General features: G+C 53.2%; 1 protein-coding gene across 1 annotated transcript in view; it reads left to right on the top strand.

Moving 5' to 3' along the window:
* The window catches only part of LOC139256305 (zinc finger protein ZFP2-like), a 55,059-nt gene that overhangs the window by 21,733 nt on the left and 12,313 nt on the right, over positions 1-21,013 (top strand). The window lies entirely within an intron of this gene.

Genomic DNA, 21,013 nt, shown 5'->3' with positions numbered 1-21,013 from the left:
GCCCTCTGGGGCAGAGAACATAAGAATTAGGAACAGGAGTAGGCCATCGAGCCCCTCGAGCCTGCTCCGCCATTCAACAAGATCATGGCTGATCTGGCCATGGACTCAGCTCCACTTACCCGCCCTCTCCCCGTAACCCTTAATTCCCTTATTGGTTAAAAATCTATCTATCTGTGATTTGAATACATTCAATGAGCTAGCCTCAACTGCTTCCCTGGGCCGAGAATTCCACAGATTCACAACCCTCTGGGAGAAGAAATTTCTTCTCAACTCGGTTTTAAATTGGCTCCCCCGTATTTTGAGGCTGTGCCCCCTAGTTCTAGTCTCCCCGACCAGTGGAAACAACCTCTCTGCCTCTATCTTGTCTATCCCTTTCATTATTTTAAATGTTTCTATAAGATCACCCCTCATCCTTCTGAACTCCAACGAGTAAAGACCCAGTCTACTCAATCTATCATCATAAGGTAACCCCCTCATCTCCGGAATCAGCCTAGTGAATCGTCTCTGTACCCACTCCAAAGCTAGTATATCCTTCCTTAAGTAAGGTGACCAAAACTGCACGCAGTACTCCAGGTGCGGCCTCACCAGTACCCTGTACAGTTGCAGCAGGACCTCCCTGCTTTTTTACTCCATCCCTCTCGCAATGAAGGCCAACATTCGATTCGCCTTCCTGATTACCTGCTGCACCTGCAAACTAACTTTTTGGGATTCGTGCACAAGGACCCCCAGGTCCCTCTGCACCGCAGCATGTTGTAATTTCTCCCCATTCAAATAATAATCCTTTTTACTTTTTTTTTCCCCCAAGGTGGATGACCTCACACTTTCCGACATTGTATTCCATCTGCCAAACCTTAGCCCATTCGCTTAACCTATCCAAATCTCTTTACAGCCTCTCTGTGTCCTCTACACAACCCGCTTTCCCACTAATCTTTGTGTCATCTGCAAATTTTGTTACACTACACTCTGTCCCCTCTTCCAGGTCATCTATGTATATTGTAAACAGTTGTGGTCCCAGCACCGATCCCTGTGGCACACCACTAACCACCGATTTCCAAACCGAAAAGGACCCATTTATCCCGACTCTCTGCTTTCTGTTAGCCAGCCAATTCTCTATCCATGCTAATACATTTCCTCTGACTCCGTGTACCTTTATCTTCTGCAGTAACCTTTTGTGTGGCACCTTATCAAATGCCTTTTGGAAATCTAAATACACCACATCCATCGGTACACCTCTATCCACCATGCTCGTTATATCCTCAAAGAATTCCAGTAAATTAGTTAAACATCATTTCCCCTTCATGAATCCATGCTGCGTCTGCTTGATTGCACTATTCCTATCTAGAATTTCAAAGAACCACAACACTGAGTGAAGAAATTCCTCCTCATCCCTGGCCGACCCCTTATCCTGAGACTGTGCCCCCTGGTTCTCGACCCTCCAGCCCCGGGGCAACATCCTCCCTGCATCTACCCCGTCAATCCCCTCAGAATCATGGCTCACCTCTCATTCTTCTAAACTCGAGAGTGAAGGCCCATTCTAATCAGAACATAAAAAATAGGAGCAGGAGTCGGCCATTCGGCCCCTCAAGTCTGCTCCGCCATTCAATAAGATCATGGCTGATCCGATCTTGGACTCAGCTCCACTTCCCCGCCCGCTCCCCATAACCCTTCACTCCCTTATCGCTCAAAAATCTGTCTATCTCCACCTTAAATATATTCAATGACCCAGTCTCCACAGCTCTCTGGGGTAGAGAATGCCACAGATTTACAACCCTCTGAGAGAAGAAATTCCTCCTCATCTCAGTTTTAAATGAGCGGCCTCTTATTCTGAAACTATGTCTCCTAGTTCCAGATTCCCCCACGAGGGGAAACATCCTCTCTGCATCTACCCTGTCAAGCCCCTTCAGTATCTTACACGTTTCAATAAGATCACCTCTCATTCTTCGAAACTCCAATGAGTACAGGCCCAACCTGCTCAAGCTTACTTCATAAGACAACCACCTCATCTCAGGAATCAACTTCGTGAACCTTCTCTGACAGCCTCCAATGCAAGTATATCCCTCCTTAAATAAGGAGACCAAAACTGTACGCAGTACTCCAGGTGTGGTCTCACAAACACCCTGTACAATTGTAGCAAGACTTCTCTACTTTTATACTCCATTCCTCTTCAATAAAGGCCAACATTCCATTTACCTTCCTGATCACTTGCTGTACCTGCATGCTAACTTTTTGTGTTTCATGCACAAGGACCCCCAGATCCCTCTGTACTTGGCAATTTTTCTCCATTTAAATTCTAATTTGCTTTTTTTATTTCTTCTGCCAAAGTGGATAACCTCACATTTCCCCACGTTATACTTCTGCCAAATTTTTGCCCACTCACTCAGCCTATCTATATATCCCTTTGCAGATTTTTTGTGTCCCCACAACTTGCTTTCCCACCCATCTTTGTATCATCAGCAAACTTGGCTACATTACACTCGGTCCCTTCATCCAAGTCATTAATATAGATTGTAAATAGTTGAGGCCCCAGCACCGATCCCTGTGGCATCCCACTTTTGCCAACCGGAAAATGACCCATTTATCCCGACTCTCTGTTTTCTGTTAGTTCGCCAATCCTCTATCCATGCTAATATATTACCCCCAACCCAGTGAGCTTTTATCTTGTGCAGTAACCTTTTATGTGGCAGCTTATCGAAATCCAAATACACCACATCCACAGGTTCCCCCGAAGAACTCCAGCAAATTTGTCAAATATGATTTCCCTTTCATAAAACCATGCTGACTCTGCTTGAATGAATCATGCTTTTCCAAATGTCCTGCTACTGCTTCCTTAATAATGGCCTCCAGCATTTTCCCAACGATAGATGTTAGACTCACTGGTTTGTAGTTTCCTGCTTTCTGTCTGCCTCCTTTTTTATATAGGGGCGTTACATTTATGGTTTTCCAATCCGCTGGGACCTGCCCAGAATCCAGGCAATTTTTGTAGATTTTACAACCAAGGCGTCGACGATCTCCGCAACCACTTCTTTTGAGACCCGAGGATGCTGGCCATCAGGTCCAGGGGACTTGTCCGCCTTTCGTCCTATTATTTTACTGAATACAGGTTGTACCTCTCCAGTCTGGGACTTTGGTCCGGCAACCTCCCTGGTCCGGCATCATTCTCGGCGGGAGCTGGCTGCTTCTCTTTTCCCCGGTGGCCCGTGTTCCCTCTTTGCTCGGGTCGGCGTGGAGAGGGAGCGAGGAGTGTGGCGGCTGACTGAGGAGCCAAAGCTGGGCATTGCCAAAAGTGTCCGGCTCATTGTCAGCGGTACCCGGTAAATGGAGGGTCATCATCATGGGCTCTCCCTCGGGGTCGAGGATGGCTTGCTTCCACACGAAGGTGACTGATGAACTCGTTGTAAACGGCGGAAGATGCCTGTGCATCAATTCCTTTAACGTGTGGTGGCCTTTGCTCATCAGTCACCACACGGGCTCGACGGAGCAAGGTCATGGTCCAGTGGCAAGGGGATCCCAGACCACTGGAGACCAGGCTCCGCTGTACTCCTCAAAAATAGTCCCACTGTCCTTCCCACAGGACCTCGCTCCACGTGGAATTACAGTACAGTGTGAGCCTCACCCCCTCACAGCCTCACTTACTGGTCCGTGCTACACCTTCCCTTCAGTCTGTCCATGCTGTTCCATCTCCACACTCGCCCCTCCCTCCCTCCCCCCGCTCCTCGCCCCTCTCTCCCTCCCCCCGCTCCTCACTCCTCGCCCCTCCCTCCCCCCGCCCCTCGCCCCTCCCTCCCTCCCCCCGCTCCTCACTCCTCGCCCCTCCCTCCCTCCCTCCCCCCGCTCCTCACTCCTCGCCCCTCCCTCCCTCCCTCCCCCCGCCCCTCGCCCCTCCCTCCCTCCCCCCGCTCCTCGCCCCTCTCTCCCTCCCCCCGCTCCTCACTCCTCGCCCCTCCCTCCCCCCGCTCCTCACTCCTCGCCCCTCCCTCCCCCCGCCCCTCGCCCCTCCCTCCCTCCCCCCGCTCCTCACTCCTCGCCCCTCCCTCCCTCCCTCCCCCCGCTCCTCGCTCCTCACCCCTCCCCCCCGCTCCTCGCCCCCCCCTCCCTCCCCCCGCTCCTCACCCCCCCTCCCTCCCCCCGCCCCTCGCCCCTCCCTCCCTCCCCCCGCTCCTCACTCCTCGCCCCTCCCTCCCTCCCTCCCCCTGCCCCTCGCCCCTCCCTCCCTCCCCCCGCTCCTCACTCCTCGCCCCCCCCTCCCTCCCCCCGCTCCTCACTCCTCGCCCCCCCCTCCCTCCCCCCGCCCCTCGCCCCTCCCTCCCTCCCCCCGCTCCTCACTCCTCGCCCCTCCCTCCCCCCGCTCCTCGCCCCTCCCTCCCTCCCCTCGCCCCTCGCCCCCCCCTCCCCCCGCTCCTCACTCCTCGCCCCTCCCTCCCCCCGCTCCTCGCCCCTCCCTCCCTCCCCCCACTCCTCACTCCTCGCCCCTCCCTCCCTCCCTCCCCCCGCCCCTCGCCCCCCCCTCCCTCCCCCCGCTCCTCACTCCTCGCCCCTCCCTCCCTCCCTCCCCCCGCCCCTCGCCCCCCCCTCCCTCCCCCCGCTCCTCACTCCTCGCCCCTCCCTCCCTCCCCCCGCTCCTCGCCCCTCCCTCCCTCCCCCCGCTCCTCGCCCCTCCCTCCCTCCCCCCGCTCCTCACTCCTCGCCCCTCCCTCCCCCCGCTCCTCACTCCTCGCCCCTCCCTCCCCCCGCTCCTCACTCCTCGCCCCTCCCTCCCCCCGCTCCTCACTCCTCGCCCCTCCCTCCCCCCGCTCCTCGCCCCCCCCTCCCTCCCCCCGCTCCTCACTCCTCGCCCCTCCCTCCCCCCGCTCCTCACTCCTCGCCCCTCCCTCCCCCCGCTCCTCACTCCTCGCCCCTCCCTCCCTCCCCCCGCCCCTCGCCCCTCCCTCCCCCCGCCCCTCGCCCCTCCCTCCCCCCCGCTCCTCGCCCCTCGCCCCTTCCTCCCCCCCCCTCGCCCCTCCCTCCCTCCCCCCCCCCCTCGCCCCTCCCTCCCTCCCCCCGCCCCTCGCCCCTCCCTCCCCCCGCTCCTCACTCCTCGCCCCTCCCTCCCTCCCCCCCGCCCCTCGCCCTCCCTCCCCCCGCTCCTCACTCCTCGCCCCTCCCTCCCCCCGCTCCTCACTCCTCGCCCCTCCCTCCCCCCGCTCCTCACTCCTCGCCCCTCCCTCCCCCCGCTCCTCACTCCTCGCCCCTCCCTCCCCCCGCTCCTCACTCCTCGCCCCTCCCTCCCCCCGCTCCTCACTCCTCGCCCCTCCCTCCCCCCGCTCCTCACTCCTCGCCCCTCCCTCCCCCCGCTCCTCACTCCTCGCCCCCCCTCCCTCCCCCCGCTCCTCACTCCTCGCCCCTCCCTCCCACCCCCCGCCCCTCGACCCTCCCTCCCCCCCGCTCCTCGCCCCTCCCTCCCCCCTCCCCCCGCTCCTCGCTCCTCGCCCCTCCCTCCCTCCCCCCGCTCCTCGCCCCTCCCTCCCCCCGCTCCTCGCTCCTCACCCCTCCCTCCCTCCCCCCGCTCCTCGCCCCTCCCTCCCTCCCCCCGCTCCTCGCCCCTCCCTCCCCCCCGCTCCTCGCCCCTCCCTCCCCCCGCTCCTCGCCCCTCCCTCCCTCCCCCCGCTCCTCACCCCTCCCCCCCGCTCCTCGCCCCTCCCTCCCTCGCTCCTCGCTCCTCACCCCTCCCCCCCGCTCCTCGCCCCTCCCTCCCTCCCCCCGCTCCTCGCCCTCCCTCCCTCCCCCCCCGCTCCTCGCTCCTCGCCACTCCCTCCCTCCCCCCGCTCCTCGCCCCCCCCCCTCCCTCCCCCCGCTCCTCGCCCCTCCCTCCCTCCCCCCACTCCTCGCCCCTCCCTCCCTCCCCCGCTCCTCGCCCCTCTCCCCCCTCCCCTCCCTCCACCCGCCCTCCCCCCTCCCCTCCCCTCGCCCCGCCCTCCCCTCCCCTCGCCCCTCCTTCCCCTCCCCTCGCCCTGACCTCCCCTCCCCTCGCCCCGACCTCCCTCCGCCCATCACCACTTCCGACCTCCGCCCACTTGCTTCAGCTGCTGCGGTGGCTAGCTTTTTTTGATGTATCCCCAGCTCCAGCCTCCAAGCTGCTCCTCTGACTGTACCGTGAAGTCAGGCCTATTTTGATTTGCCCACAGACTCCGTGTAGGGTACTGCTGACAACGCTCGTCCCGGCGTGACCTCCGATCCTCCAGCACCGTTCAGGTCCCTAGGGTGCCGGACTAGAGAGGTCGAACTGTACTGCTTTAGTGCTTTAGTGAGCGTGATTGTTTTAATTTCCTCCCTCCCTATCGCACCTTGATTCTCCATTATTGGGATGTTTTTAGTATCTTATACCGTGAAGACCGACACACACAATATTTGTTCACTGATTCTAAACCTCCTACCAATGACTTTAAATCTATGTCCCCTGGTTGTTGACCCTCTGCGAAGGAAATGGGTCCTTCCTGTCCTTTCTCTGGAAATCCCTCTCCGGCTGCCTGCCCTCTCCCTGTTTCCTGCTCCCTGGGATGTTCAGCTGAAACTGGCCTGAACCACCAGCTCCGGACTTTTTAATGACCTTCAGCGCTACCAGGCCTACAGGCTGTCACTTGACGATCGTGTGGGTCAGTCAGTAAGTCCCACTCACTTGTACCTGTGGTGGCTCATTTCTCAGAGCCAATTAGTCGGCCATTCGGCCCCTCGAGCCTGCTCCGCCATTCAATAAGAGCATGGCTGATCTGATCATGGACTCAGCTCCACTTCCCCGTCCGCTCCCCATAACCCTTCACTCCCTTATCGTTCAAAAATCTGTCTATCTCCACCTTAAATATATTCAATGTCCCAGCCTCCACAGCTCTCTGGGGCAGAGAATTCCACAGATTTACAACCCTCTGAGAGAAGAAATTCCCCCTCATCTCTGTCTTAAATATTCTGAAACTATGCCCCCTCGTCTAGATTCCCCACGAGTGGAAGTATCATCTCTGCATCTACCCTGTCGATTCCTGTCAGAATCTTATATGTCTCAATAAAATCACCTCTCATTCTTCTGAACTCCAATGAGAATGATCCCAACCTACTCACCCTTTCTTCATAAGTCAACGCCTTCATCTCCGGAATCAACCCAGTGAACCTTCTCTGAACAGCCTCCGATGCAAGTATATCCCTCCTTAAATATGGAGACCAAAACTGTACGCAGTACTCCAGGTGTGGCCTCACCAATACCCTGTACAGTTGTAGCAGGACTTCTCTGCTTTTATACTCTATCCCCCTTGGGGGGGTGGGGAACCCTGTAATGACATTCTCTGAGTGTGACAAAGGTAAACTATCCCTCCCTGTCCTCCTGGGCCTGTCTGCAGCCTTTGACACACTCCATCCTCCTCCAACGCCTCTCCACCATCGTCCAGCTGGGTGGGACTGCACTCGCCTGGTTCCATTCTTATCCATCTCATCGTCGCCCGAGAATCAACAGCTTCTCTTCCCACCACCGTATCGTTACCTCTGGTGTCCCCCAAGGATCTATCCTGGGCTCCCTCCTATTTCTCATCTACATGTTGCTCCTTGGCAACATCATCCGAAAACACAGCGTCAGTTTCCACATGTACGCTGACACCACCCAGCTCGACCTCACCCCCACTTCTCTCCACCCTGCCTCGGTCTCTAAATTGTCAGGCTGCTTGTCCGACATCCAGTACTGGATCAGCAGAAATGTTCTCCAATTAAATATTGGGAAGACCGAAGCCATTGTCTCTGGTCCCCGCCACAAACTGCGTTCCCTAACCGCTGACTCCATCCCTCTCCCGAGCATCTGTCTGAGGGTGAACCAGACTGTTCGCAACCTCGGTGTCATATTTGACCCTGAAATGAGCTTTCGACCACACATCCGCAGCAGAACTAAAACCGCCTTTTTCCATCTCCGTAACATCGCCCGCCTCAGCTCATCCGCTGCTGAAACCCTCATCCATGGCTTTAGACTTAACGTTCTCCTGGCGGGCCTCCCACATTCTACCCGACGTAAACTAGAGGTGATCCAAAACTCTGCTGCCCCGTGTCCTAACTCACACCCAGTCCCACTCACCCATCACCCCCTGTGCTCACTGACCCCGTGTCCTAACTCACACCCAGTCCCACTCACCCATCACCCCCTGTGCCCCGTGTCCTAACTCACACCCAGTCCCACTCACCCATCACCCCCTGTGCCCCGTGTCCTAACTCACACCCAGTCCCACTCACCCATCACCCCCTGTGCCCCGTGTCCTAACTCACACCCAGTCCCACTCACCCATCACCCCCTGTGCTCACTGTCCCGTGTCCTAACTCACACCCAGTCCCACTCACCCATCACCCCCTGTGCTCACTGTCCCGTGTCCTAACTCACACCCAGTCCCTCTCACCCATCACCCCCTGTGCTCACTGACCCCGTGTCCTAACTCACACCCAGTCCCACTCACCCATCACCCCCTGTGCTCACTGCCCCCGTGTCCTAACTCACACCGAGTCCCACTCACCCATCACCCCCTGTGCTCACTGCCCCGTGTCCTAACTCACACCCAGTCCCACTCACCCATCACCCCCTGTGCTCACTGCCCCCGTGTCCTAACTCACACCCAGTCCCACTCACCCATCACCCCCTGTGCTCACTGACCCCGTGTCCTAACTCACACCGAGTCCCACTCACCCATCACCCCCTGTGCTCACTGACCCCGTGTCCTAACTCACACCCAGTCCCACTCACCCATCACCCCCTGTGCCCCGTGTCCTAACTCACACCCAGTCCCACTCACCCATCACCCCCTGTGCCCCGTGTCCTAACTCACACCCAGTCCCACTCACCCATCACCCCCTGTGCTCACTGTCCCGTGTCCTAACTCACACCCAGTCCCTCTCACCCATCACCCCCTGTGCTCACTGACCCCGTGTCCTAACTCACACCCAGTCCCACTCACCCATCACCCCCTGTGCTCACTGCCCCCGTGTCCTAACTCACATCCAGTCCCACTCACCCATCACCCCCTGTGCTCACTGCCCCGTGTCCTAACTCACACCCAGTCCCACTCACCCATCACCCCCTGTGCTCACTGACCCCGTGTCCTAACTCACACCCAGTCCCACTCACCCATCACCCCCTGTGCTCACTGCCCCGTGTCCTAACTCACACCCAGTCCCACTCACCCATCACCCCCTGTGTTCACTGACCCCGTGTCCTAACTCGCACCCAGTCCCACTCACCCATCACCCGCTGTGCTCACTGACCCGTGTCCTAACTCACACCCAGTCCCACTCACCCATCACCCCCTGTGCTCACTGACCCCGTGTCCTAACTCACACCCAGTCCCACTCACCCATCACCCCCTGTGCTCACTGACCCCGTGTCCTAACTCACACCCAGTCTCACTCACCCATCACCCCCTGTGCTCACTGACCCGTGTCCTAACTCACACCCAGTCCCACTCACCCATCACCCCCTGTGCTCACTGACCCCGTGTCCTAACTCGCACCCAGTCCCACTCACCCATCACCCGCTGTGCTCCCTGACCCCGTGTCCTAACTCACACCGAGTCCCACTCACCCATCACCCGCTGTGCTCCCTGACCCCGTGTCCTAACTCGCACCCAGTCCCACTCACCCATCACCCCCTGTGCTCACTGCCCCGTGTCCTAACTCACACCGAGTCCCACGCACCCATCACCCCCTGTGTTCACTGACCCCGTGTCCAAACTCACACCCAGTCCTGCTCACCCATCACCCCCTGTGTTCACTGACCCGTGTCCTAACTCGCACCCAGTCCCACTCACCCATCACCCCCTGTGCTCACTGACCCGTGTCCTAACTCGCACCCAGTCCCACTCACCCATCACCCCCTGTGCTCACTGACCCGTGTCCTAACTCGCACCCAGTCCCACTCACCCATCACCCCCTGTGCTCCCTGACCCCGTGTCCTAACTCGCACCGAGTCCCACTCACCCATCACCCCCTGTGCTCACTGACCCGTGTCCTAACTCACACCCAGTCCCACTCACCCATCACCCCCTGTGTTCACTGACCCGTGTCCTAACTCGCACCGAGTCCCACTCACCCATCACCCCCTGTGCTCACTGACCGCGTGTCCTAACTCACACCGAGTCCCACTCACCCATCACCCCCTGTGCTCACTGACCGCGTGTCCTAACTCACACCGAGTCCCACTCACCCATCACCCCCTGTGCTCACTGCCCCGTGTCCTAACTCACACCCAGTCTCACTCACCCATCATCCCCTGTGCTCACTGACCCGTGCCTTAACTCACACCCAGTCCCACTCACCCATCACCCCCTGTGCTCACTGACCCCGTGTCCTAACTCGCACCGAGTCCCACTCACCCATCACCCCCTGTGCTCACTGACCGCGTGTCCTAACTCACACCGAGTCCCACTCACCCATCACCCCCTGTGCTCACTGACCGCGTGTCCTAACTCACACCGAGTCCCACTCACCCATCATCCCCTGTGCTCACTGACCCGTGTCCTAACTCGCACCGAGTCCCACTCACCCATCACCCCCTGTGCTCACTGACCGCGTGTCCTAACTCACACCGAGTCCCACTCACCCATCACCCCCTGTGCTCACTGACCGCGTGTCCTAACTCACACCGAGTCCCACTCACCCATCACCCCCTGTGCTCACTGACCCGTGTCCTAACTCGCACCGAGTCTCACTCACCCATCATCCCCTGTGCTCACTGACCCGTGCCTTAACTCACACCCAGTCTCACTCACCCATCACCCCCTGTGCTCGCTGACCGACATTGGCTTCCAGTTAAGCAACGCCTCGGTTTCAAAATTCTCATCCCTTGTATACAAATCCCTCCAGGGCCTCGCCCCTCCCTATCTCTGTAATCTGCTCCGGCCCCTCAACCCCCCCGAGATATCTGCACTTGAGCATCCCTGGTAATCGCTCCACCATTGGTGGCCATGCCCTCCATAAACTCCTCCACCTCTCTACCTCCCTCCCTACACCCCTCCACCTCTATACCTCCCTCCCTAAACCCCTCCACCTCTCTACCTCCCTCCCTAAACCCCTCCACCTCTCTACCTCCCTCCCTAAACCCCTCCACCCCTCCACCTCCCTCCCTAAACCCCTCCACCTCCCTCCCTAAACCCCTCCACCTCTCTACCTCCCTCCCTAAACCCTTCCACCTCTCTACCTCCCTCCCTAAACCCCTCCACCTCTATACCTCCCTAAACCCCTCCACCTCTATACCTCCCTAACTAAACCCCTCCACCTCTATACCTCCCTAACTAAACCCCTCCACCTCTATACCTCCCTAACTAAACCCCTCCACCTCTCTACCTCCCTAACTAAACCCCTCCACCTCTCTACCTCCCTCCCTAAACCCTTCCACCTCTCTACCTCCCTCCCTAAACCCTTCCACCTCTCTACCTCCCTCCCTAAACCCTTCCACCTCTCTACCACCCTCCCTAAATCCCTCCACCTCTCTACCTCCCTTAGTAAACCCCTCCACCTCTATACCTCCCTAACTAAACCCCTCCACCTCTATACCTCCCTAACTAAACCCCTCCACCTCTCCACCTCCCTCCCTAAACCCCTCCACCTCTCTACCTCCCTCCCTAAACCCCTCCACCTCTCTACCTCCCTCCCTACACCCCTCCACCTCTCTACCTCCCTCCCTAAACCCCTCCACCTCTCTACCTCCCTCCCTAAACCCCTCCACCTCCCTCCCTAAACCCCTCCACCCCTCCACCTCCCTCCCTAAACCCCTCCACCTCTCTACCTCCCTCCCTAAACTCCTCCACCTCTCTACCTCCCTCCCTAAACCCCTCCACCTCCCTCCCTAAACCCCTCCACCCCTCCACCTCCCTCCCTAAACCCCTCCACCTCTCTACCTCCCTCCCTCAACTCCTCCACCTCTCTACCTCTCTACCTCTCTCTCCTCCGTTAAGACACTCCTTAAAACCTTCACCTGTCACCAAGCTTTTGGTCACCTGTGCTCATTTCTCCGAATGTGGCTCAGTGTTAAATGTATTTGTTTTGTCTTAAAACCCTCCTGTGAAGCGGCTTGGTACGTTTCACTACGTTAAAGGCACGATATAAATACATGTTGTAATATGGGCGGGAGGGTGATCCTTGTCATGTCACCTGTGGCTCAGTGGGCAGCACTCTTGCCCCTGAGTCAGAACATTGTGGGTTCATGTCCCAGTCCAGGGACTTGAGCACATAAATCCAGTGCTGAGGGAGTGCCGCACTGTCAGAGGGACGGACTTTCGGGTGCGACGTTAAACCGAGGGCCAATATTTATCCCTCAATCAGCATAAGAAAAAACGGATTATCTGGTCATTAGCACATTGCTGTGTGTGGGAGCTTGCTGTGTGAAAATTGGCTGATGTGTTTCCCACATTACAACAGTGACTACACTCCAAAAGTACTTGATTGTCTGTAAAGTGCTTTTGAGACGTCTGGTGGTTGTGAAAGATGCTATATAAATGCAGGTCTTTCTTTTTAATGAGAGCGGGGAGTGGAACACCTTGAACTCCTTGAGTCGTCCAGCAGGTAGGAGGCCATTTGCCCATTGTGCCTTTCCTGGTACTTTGAAAGGGCGACACTTTGTGCAAAGCCCTGCACTGTTACATCGAGCGCTGTAATATATACACCACAGAAACGGGCCATTGATCCGAACCGATCCATGGTTCATGCTGCACTCCAGCCTCCTCCTGTCTTTCCTCATCCCCCACATATACTGCTCTAGCCTCCCCTTGAATGCATCGATACAATTCGCCTCAACCACTTCATCATTCGGAAACCTGTCCGGGGTCACCCCTCCCCCGTTGGCCTTCTCTTTCGAAGCGAAGAGAGCCGCAGCCTGTTCTCCCTTTCCTGACGGGTGTACCCTCGCCTTCCTGGTATCATCCTTGTAAATCTTCCCTGCACCCTCTCCAGTGCCCCGATACGATTTTTATAATGTGGTGACCAGGACTGTGGTCTAACCAAGGTTTGATACAAGTTTCGCATAACTTCACTACTTTTCAATTCAATCCCTCCAGAAATAAACCCCAGTGTTTAGTCCTGTTTGTTCTGGCCTCACTGACCTCTGTCGCAACTTTCTCTATTTGTATTCCCAGATCCCTTTGCTTCTCTCTCCCATTTAGATTCTCATCTTTAAGTAATATTTGACCTCATTTTAGTAATCATAAATGTAATACCTCGCACCTATCTATGTTCAAATTCCACTGCCAATTATATGCCCATTCTTCAGGTTTATTACATTACACATGGCAACAGTGACGACACTCCATTGTCTGTACAGCAGTTTGAGGCGTCTGGTGCTCACGAAAGGCGCTATATAAATTCAAGTCTTTTTAATACTTGTTCGGCCTCAACTGGAGCATTGCGTCCAATTCTGGGCATCGCACTTTAGGATGGGAAGGGCTCAGAGAGGGGGCAGGAAAGATTGATGACAATAATTCCAGGGATGAGATCTATCTTTGTATTTTATTAATGTCCTGTGATTTATTGCAGCCCCCCTCACTGTTGACGATTACTCCCAGCTTGGTGTCGTCGGCAAATTTAGGAATTGTGTTTTCAATTCCAAAGTGCGAATGGATAATGTAAATAGTGAACCACACTGGTCCCAGCTCTGTATGCTCTGACCAAGCGGGCTCTGACCTTGTTCATTATCAAAGCGAGCTCCCCTTCAAGTATTGATCCAATCCTCTTGGATCCACTCCCACCTCCGTGTCTGACAGTGCATTCCAAGTCGATAACTGCTCCCCCTCGCCTCTGCTGCTTCTGCCAATTACATCAAATCTGTGTCCTCTGGTTACCGGCCCTTCACAGAATCACAGACATTTACAGCACGGAAGGAGGCCATCATGTCCACGCTGGCCGACCAACAGCTACCCAGCCTAATCCCACTTTCCAGCTCTCGCTCCGTAGCCCTGTGGGTTACGGCACTTCAGGTGCACATCAAGTATCTTTTAAATGTGGTGAGGATTTCTGCCTCTACCACCCTTTCAGGCAGTGAGTTCCAGACCCCCACCACCCTCTGGGTGAAGACATTTCTCCTCAAATCCCCTCTAAACCTCCCCCCAATTACTTTAAATTTATGTCCCCTCTGCCAAGGGGAACAGGTCCTTCCTATCCACGCGATCCAGGCCCCGAATAATTTTATACACCTCAATCAGGTCTCCCCTCAGCCTCCTCTGTTCCAAGGGAAACAACCCCAGCCTCTCCAATCTTTCCTCATCACTAAAATTCTCCAGTCCAGGCAACATCCTGGTAAATCTCCTCTGTACCCTCTCCAGTGCAACATCCTGGTAAATCTCCTCTGTACCCTCTCCAGTGCAACATCCTGGTAAATCTCCTCTGTCCCCTCTCCAGTGCAACATCCTGGTAAATCTCCTCTGTACCCTCTCCAGTGCAACATCCTGGTAAATCTCCTCTGTACCCTCTCTAGTGTAACATCCTGGTAAATCTCCTCTGTCCCCTCTCCAGTGCAACATCCTGGTAAATCTCCTCTGTACCCTCTCCAGTGCAACATCCTGGTAAATCTCCTCTGTACCCTCTCCAGTGCAACATCCTGGTAAATCTCCTCTGTACCCTCTCTAGTGTAACATCCTGGTAAATCTCCTCTGTACCCTCTCCAGTGCAACATCCTGGTAAATCTCCTCTGTACCCTCTCCAGTGCAACATCCTGGTAAATCTCCTCTGTACCCTCTCCAGTGCAACATCCTGGTAAATCTCCTCTGTACCCTCTCTAGTGCAATCACATCTTTCCTATAATGCAGTGACCAGAACTGCACGCAGTACTCAAGCTGTGGCCTAACCAGTGTATTATACAGTTCAAACATAACCTCCCTGTCTCACCCCCTCCTTTCAGCCAATGTAAACAATTTCTGCTTATTTACTTTTATCAAAAACTTTCATGATTGTGACCATCTCTTTTAAATCTCCCCTTAACCTCTGCTCTAAGGCAAACCACTCCAATCGCTCCATGTAGCTCATCCCTGGTACATAAGAACACCATTTAATACAATCATGGCTGATCCGATCATGGACTCAGCTCCACTTCCCTGCCCGCTCCCTTATTCCGTTATCGGTTAAGAAACTGTCTATCTCTGTCTTAAATTTATTAAATATCCCGGCTTCCACAGTTCCCTGAGGCAGCGAATTCCACAGATTAACAACCCTCTGAGAGAAGAAATTTCTCCATCTCAGTTTTAAATGGGCGGCCCCTTATTCTAAGACCATGACCCCTAGTTCTAGTCTCCCCCACCTGGAAACATCCTCTCTGCATCCACCTTGTCAAGCCCCCTCATAATCTTCTACGTTTCGATAAGATCACCTCTCATTCTTCTGAATTCCAATGAGTAGAAGCCCAACCTACTCAACCTTTCCTCATAAGTCAACCCCCTCATCCCCGGAATCAACCGAGTGAACCTTCTCTGAATTGTCTCCAAAGCAAGTATATCCTTTCTTAAATACGGAGACCAAAACTGTACACAATATTCCAGGTGTGGCCTCACGAATACCCTGTATAACTGTAGCAAGACTTCCCTGCTTTTATACTCCATCCCCTTTGCAATAAAGGCCAAGATACCATTGGGCTTCCTGATCACTTGCTGTATCTGCATACAAACCTTTTGTGTTTCATGCACAAGTACCCCCAGGTCCCGCTGTACTGCAGCACTTTGCAATCTTTCTCCATTTAAATAATAACTTGCTCTTTGATTTTTTTTTCTGCCAAAGTGCATAACCTCACACTTTCCAACATTATACTCCATCTGCCAAATTTTTGCCCACTCACTGAGCCCGTCTGTGTCCTTTTGCAGATTTTTTTGTGTCCTCCTCACATATTGATTTTCCTCCCATCTTTGTATCGCCAGCAAACTTGGCTACATTACACTCGGTCCCTTCTTCCAAGTAGTTAATATAGATTGTAAATAGTTGGGGTCCCAGCACTGATCCCTGCGGCAACCCACTAGTTACTGATTGCCAACCAGAGAATGAACTATTTATCCCGACTTTCTTGTTTCCTGTTAGTTAGCCAATCCTCTATCCATGCTAATATATTACCCCCAACCCAGTGAACTTTTATTTTGTGCAGTAACCTTTTACGTGGCACCTTGTCAATGCCTTCTGAAAGTCCAAATACACCACATCCACTGGTTCCCCTTCATCCACCCTGTTTGTTACATCAAGGAAGAGGCATATAAATTGGCCAAAAAAAGCAGCAAACCTGAAGACTGGGAGAAATTTATAATTCAGCAGAGGAGGACAAAGGGTTTAATTAGGAGGGGGAAAATAGAGTACGAGAGGAAGCTTGCCAGGAATATAAAAACTGACTGCAAAAGCTTCTATAGATATGTGAAGAGAAAAAGAATAGTGAAGACAATTGTGGGGCCCTTGCAGTCAGATTCAGGTGAATTTATAATGGGGAACAAAGAAATGGCAGACCAATTGAACAAATATTTTGGTTCTGTCTTCACGAAGGAAGACACAAATAACCTTCCAGAAGTACGAGGGGACCGAGTGTCTAGTGAGAAGGAGGAAGTGAAGGATATCCTTATTAGGCGGGAAATTGTTTTGGGGAAATTGATGGGATTGAAGCCTGATAAATCCCTGGGGCCTGATAGTCTGCGTTGCAGAGTGCTTAAGGAAGTGGCCCTAGAAATAGTGGATGCATTGGTGATCATTTTCCAACAGTCTATCGACTCTGGATCGGTCCCTATGGACTGGAGGGTAACTAATGTAACACCACTTTTTGAAAAAGGAGCGATAGAGAAAGCGGGTAATTATAGACCAGTTAGCCTGACATCAGTAGTGAGGAAAATGTTGGAATCAATTATTAAGGATGAAATAGCAACGCATTTGGAAAGCAGTGACAGGATTGGTCCAAGTCAGCATGGATTTATGAAAGGGAAATCATGCTTGACAAATCTGGAATTTTTTGAGGATGTAACTAGTAGAGTGGACAAGGGAGAACCAGTGGATGTGGTGTATTTGGACTTTCAAAAGGCTTTTGACAAGGTTCCACACAAGAGATTGGTGTGCAAAATCAAAGCACATGGTGTTGGGGGTAATATACTGATGTGGTTAGAGAACTGGTTGGCAGACAGGAAGCAGAGAGTTGGGATAAACGGGTCCTTTTCACAATGGCAGGCAGTGACTAGTGGGTGCCGCAGGGCTCAGTGCTGGGACCCCAGCTATTTACAATATACATCAATGATTTAGATGAAGGAATTGAGTGTAATATCTCCAAGTTTGCAGATGACACTAAACTGGGTGATGGTGTGAGCTGTGAGGAGGACGCTAAGAGGCTGCAGGGTGACTTGGACAGGTTAGGTAAGTGGGCAAATGCATGGCAGATGCAGTATAATGTGGATATCCACTTTGGAGGCAAAAACATGAAGGCAGAATATTATCTGAATGGCGGCAGATTAGGAAAAGGGGAGGTGCAACGAGACCTGGGTGTCATGGTACATCAGTCATTGAAAGTTGGCATGCAGGTTCAGCAGGCGGTGAAGAAGGCAAATGGTATGTTGGTCTTCATAGCTAGGGGATTTGAGTATAGGAGCAGGGAGGTCTTACTGCAGTTGTACAGGGCCTTGGTGAGGCCTCACCTGGAATATTGTGTTCAGTTTTGGTCTCCTCATCTGAGGAAGGACATTCTTGCTATTGAGGGAGTGTAGCGAAGGTTCACCAGACTGATTCCCGGGATGGCAGGACTGACCTATGAGGAGAGACTGGATCAACTGGGCCTTTATTCACTGGAGTTTAGAAGGATGAGAGGGGATCTCATAAAAATATATAAAATTCTGACGGGACTGGACAGGTTAGATGCGGGAAGGTTGTTCCCGATGTTGGGGAAGTCCAGAACCAGGGGACATCGTCTTAGGATAAGGGGTAAGCCATTTAGGACTGAGATGGGGAGAAACTTCTTCACTCAGAGAGTTGTTAACCTGTGGAATTCTCTACCTCAGAGAGTTGTTGAGTCCTGTTCATTGGATATATTCAAGAGGGAGTTAGATATGGCCCATACAGCTAAAGGGATCAAGGGGTATGGAGAGAAAGCAGGAAAGGGGTACTGAGGTGAATGATCAGCCATGATCTTATTGAATGGTGGTGCAGGCTCGAAGGGCCGAATGGCCTACTCCTGCACCTATTTTCTATGTTTCACAGAATTCCAGCAAATTTGTCAAACATGACTTCCCCTTCATAAATCCATGGTGACTCTGCCTGACTGAATTATGCTTTTCCAAATGTCCTGCTTGGTGGCCGGGGCCACTGGAGGAAGCAGAGGGCCGCGGCTACCAAGCCAGGCCGCTGATTGCACTGCGAGCAGGCACAGCAGGAGGGGCGAAGGAGCGGCAAGAGGTTGTGGAGGGAAGTGATCCGGGCCCAGGAGAGGCGAGGATCCAGGGGCAGCACGGCCCAGCCCACACACTGTGTGATATGTGTGCGCGCTTGGTCTGTGCAGCAGAGCTGGTCTCCAGTCGTCCTGGTTAACCCTTGCCCACTGGACTAAGAGCTCGTTCTGTCAAGCCCGTGTGGTGGCTGGTGTACAACGGTCACCCCACGTTAAAAAAATCCACGCACAGATATCTTCCACCCTTCAGGATGTAGTTCGGGATCCGGAATATTAGGCCCTTCATTGAAACACCTGTGAACTCATCTCTTCTTGGCGTGGAAGCAAGTCATCCTCGCTTCGAGGGACTGCCTGTGATGATGATGCTACTGCTTCCTCAATAATGGATTCCCACATTTTCCCAACCACAGATGTTGGGCTAACTGGTCGATAGTTTCCTGCTTTTTGTCTGCCTGCTTTTTTACATAAGGGCATTACATTTGCAGTTTTCCAATCTGCTGGGACCTCCCCAGAATCCAGGGATTTTTGGTAAATTACAACCAATGCATCCACTGTCCCTGCTGTGACTTCTCTTAAGACCCTAGGATGCAAGTCATCAGGTCCAGGGGATTTATCCACCTTTAGTCCCGTTATCTTACTGAGTACCACCTTCTTAGTGATTGTGTTAAGTTCCTCCCCCCTGTAGCCCCTTGACTGTCCACTGTTGGGATATTGTTAGTGTCCTCTGCCGTAAAGACTGATAGAAAATATTTGTTCAGAGTTTCTGCCATCTCCATGTTCCCCATTACTAATTCCCTGATCTCGTCCTCTAAGGGACAACATTTACTTTAGCCACTCTTTTCCTTTTTATAGAAACTCTTGCTATCTGTTTTTATATTTTGTGCTAGTTTACTTTCATAGTCTATCTTCCCTTTCTTAATCATTTTTTTAGTCTTTCTTTGCTGGCTTTTAAAAGCTTCCCAGTCTTCTGTCCTCCCACTAGTTTTGACCACTTTGTATGCCCTTGTTTTTAATTGGATTCCGTCCTTTATTTCTTTAGTTAGCCACGGATGGCTATCTTTTCTCTTACACCCTTTCCTCCTCACTGGAATATATTTTTCTTGAGAGTTGTGAAATTCTGCTTAAATGTACACCACTGTTCATCAACCGTCCTGCACTTTAATCTATTTTCCCAGTCCACTTTACCCAACTCTGCCCTCATACCTACAGAGTCTCCTTTATTTAAGATTAGTACGCTGGTTAGAGATCTAACTTTCTCACCCTCCATCTGAATTTCAAATTCAGATCATGCTATGATCACTCATTCCAAGGGACCCTTTACTAGGAGATTGTTAATTAATCCTGTCTCATTAACAGGACCAGATCTAAGATAGCCTGCCCCCTAGTTGGTTCCGTTACATACTGCTGAAGGAACCCATCCCTTATGCACTCTATGAACTCCTCCTCAAGGCTACCCTGACCAATTTGATCTGTCCAATCAATATGGAGCTTAAAATCACTCATGTTTATTGCTGTTCCCTTTTTACAAGCCCCCACTATTTCCTGGTTTATACTCTGACCAACAGAGTACCTATTGTTAGGGGGCCTATGGACGACGCCCACCAGTGACTTTTTCCCTTTATTATTCCTCATTTCCACCCAAACTGTTTCAACATCCTGATCTTTCTAGTAAATCTCCTCTGCACCCTCTCCAAGGGGCAGTACTGAGGGAGCGCCGCACGGTCGGAGGGGCCATCTTTCGGATGCGACATTAAACCTGCTTGCCCTCTCAGGTGGATGTAAATGATCCTGTGGCAGTATTTTGCAGAAGAGCAGGGGAGTTATCCCCGGTGTCCTGGGGCCAATATTGATCCCTCAATCAACATAACAAAAACAGATTATCTGCTCTTTATCACATTGCTGTTTGTGGGATCTTGCTGTGCGCAGGTTGGTTGCTGTGTTTCCCACATTACAACAGTGACTACACTTCGAGAGTACTTGATTGGCTGTACGTCGCGTTAAGATGTCCGGTGGTGGTGAATCCAAGTCTTTCTTTCTAAACATTGATTTACAAAGGTCGAATATAATCTTGTTTTTCTGCCTGTATTTCTCCAGCCCAGGATTCCGTGTCCTTTATTGAACAGCCTTGTCCACTTGTCCTGTGTGTACACACACCCCGATGTCTCAGTTTAACATTGTACACTTTTTGCTTTATATTGCCTGTCCTCACTCTTCCTACCAATGTGACCACCTCACACTTCACTGCACGAAACTCCATCTGCCCCGTGTCCGTCCATTTCACCTACGTCTTAAAGTCTCTCACTGTCCTCGTCAATGTTCACCACATTTCCACATTTTGTGTCATCTGCAACCTTTGAAATTGTGCCCTGTACACCCAAGTGCAGCTCCTTAATATATATCCAAGACCCCTGGGGAACAGCACTGCATACTTTGCTGCAGTCTGAAAACCAGCCGTTCGCCTCTACGCCCTGCTTTGTGTCCTTTGTTCAGTTGCGTATCCCCGCAGCCAATGCCCCTTTAATCCCAGGGGCTTTCATGCTGCGAGCGACTCTTTGTCAGACACCTTTTGAAAGCCCAAATACACACCGACTGTACTGCCCTCATCAACCCTTTCCCTTTGTCAAAACTCAATCAAGCAGATTTGCACGA

The sequence above is a fragment of the Pristiophorus japonicus genome, unplaced genomic scaffold (assembly GCF_044704955.1).
Source record: "Pristiophorus japonicus isolate sPriJap1 unplaced genomic scaffold, sPriJap1.hap1 HAP1_SCAFFOLD_706, whole genome shotgun sequence".
Lineage (NCBI taxonomy): Eukaryota > Metazoa > Chordata > Chondrichthyes > Pristiophoridae > Pristiophorus > Pristiophorus japonicus.
This window is presented reverse-complemented; position numbering and strand designations above follow the sequence as displayed.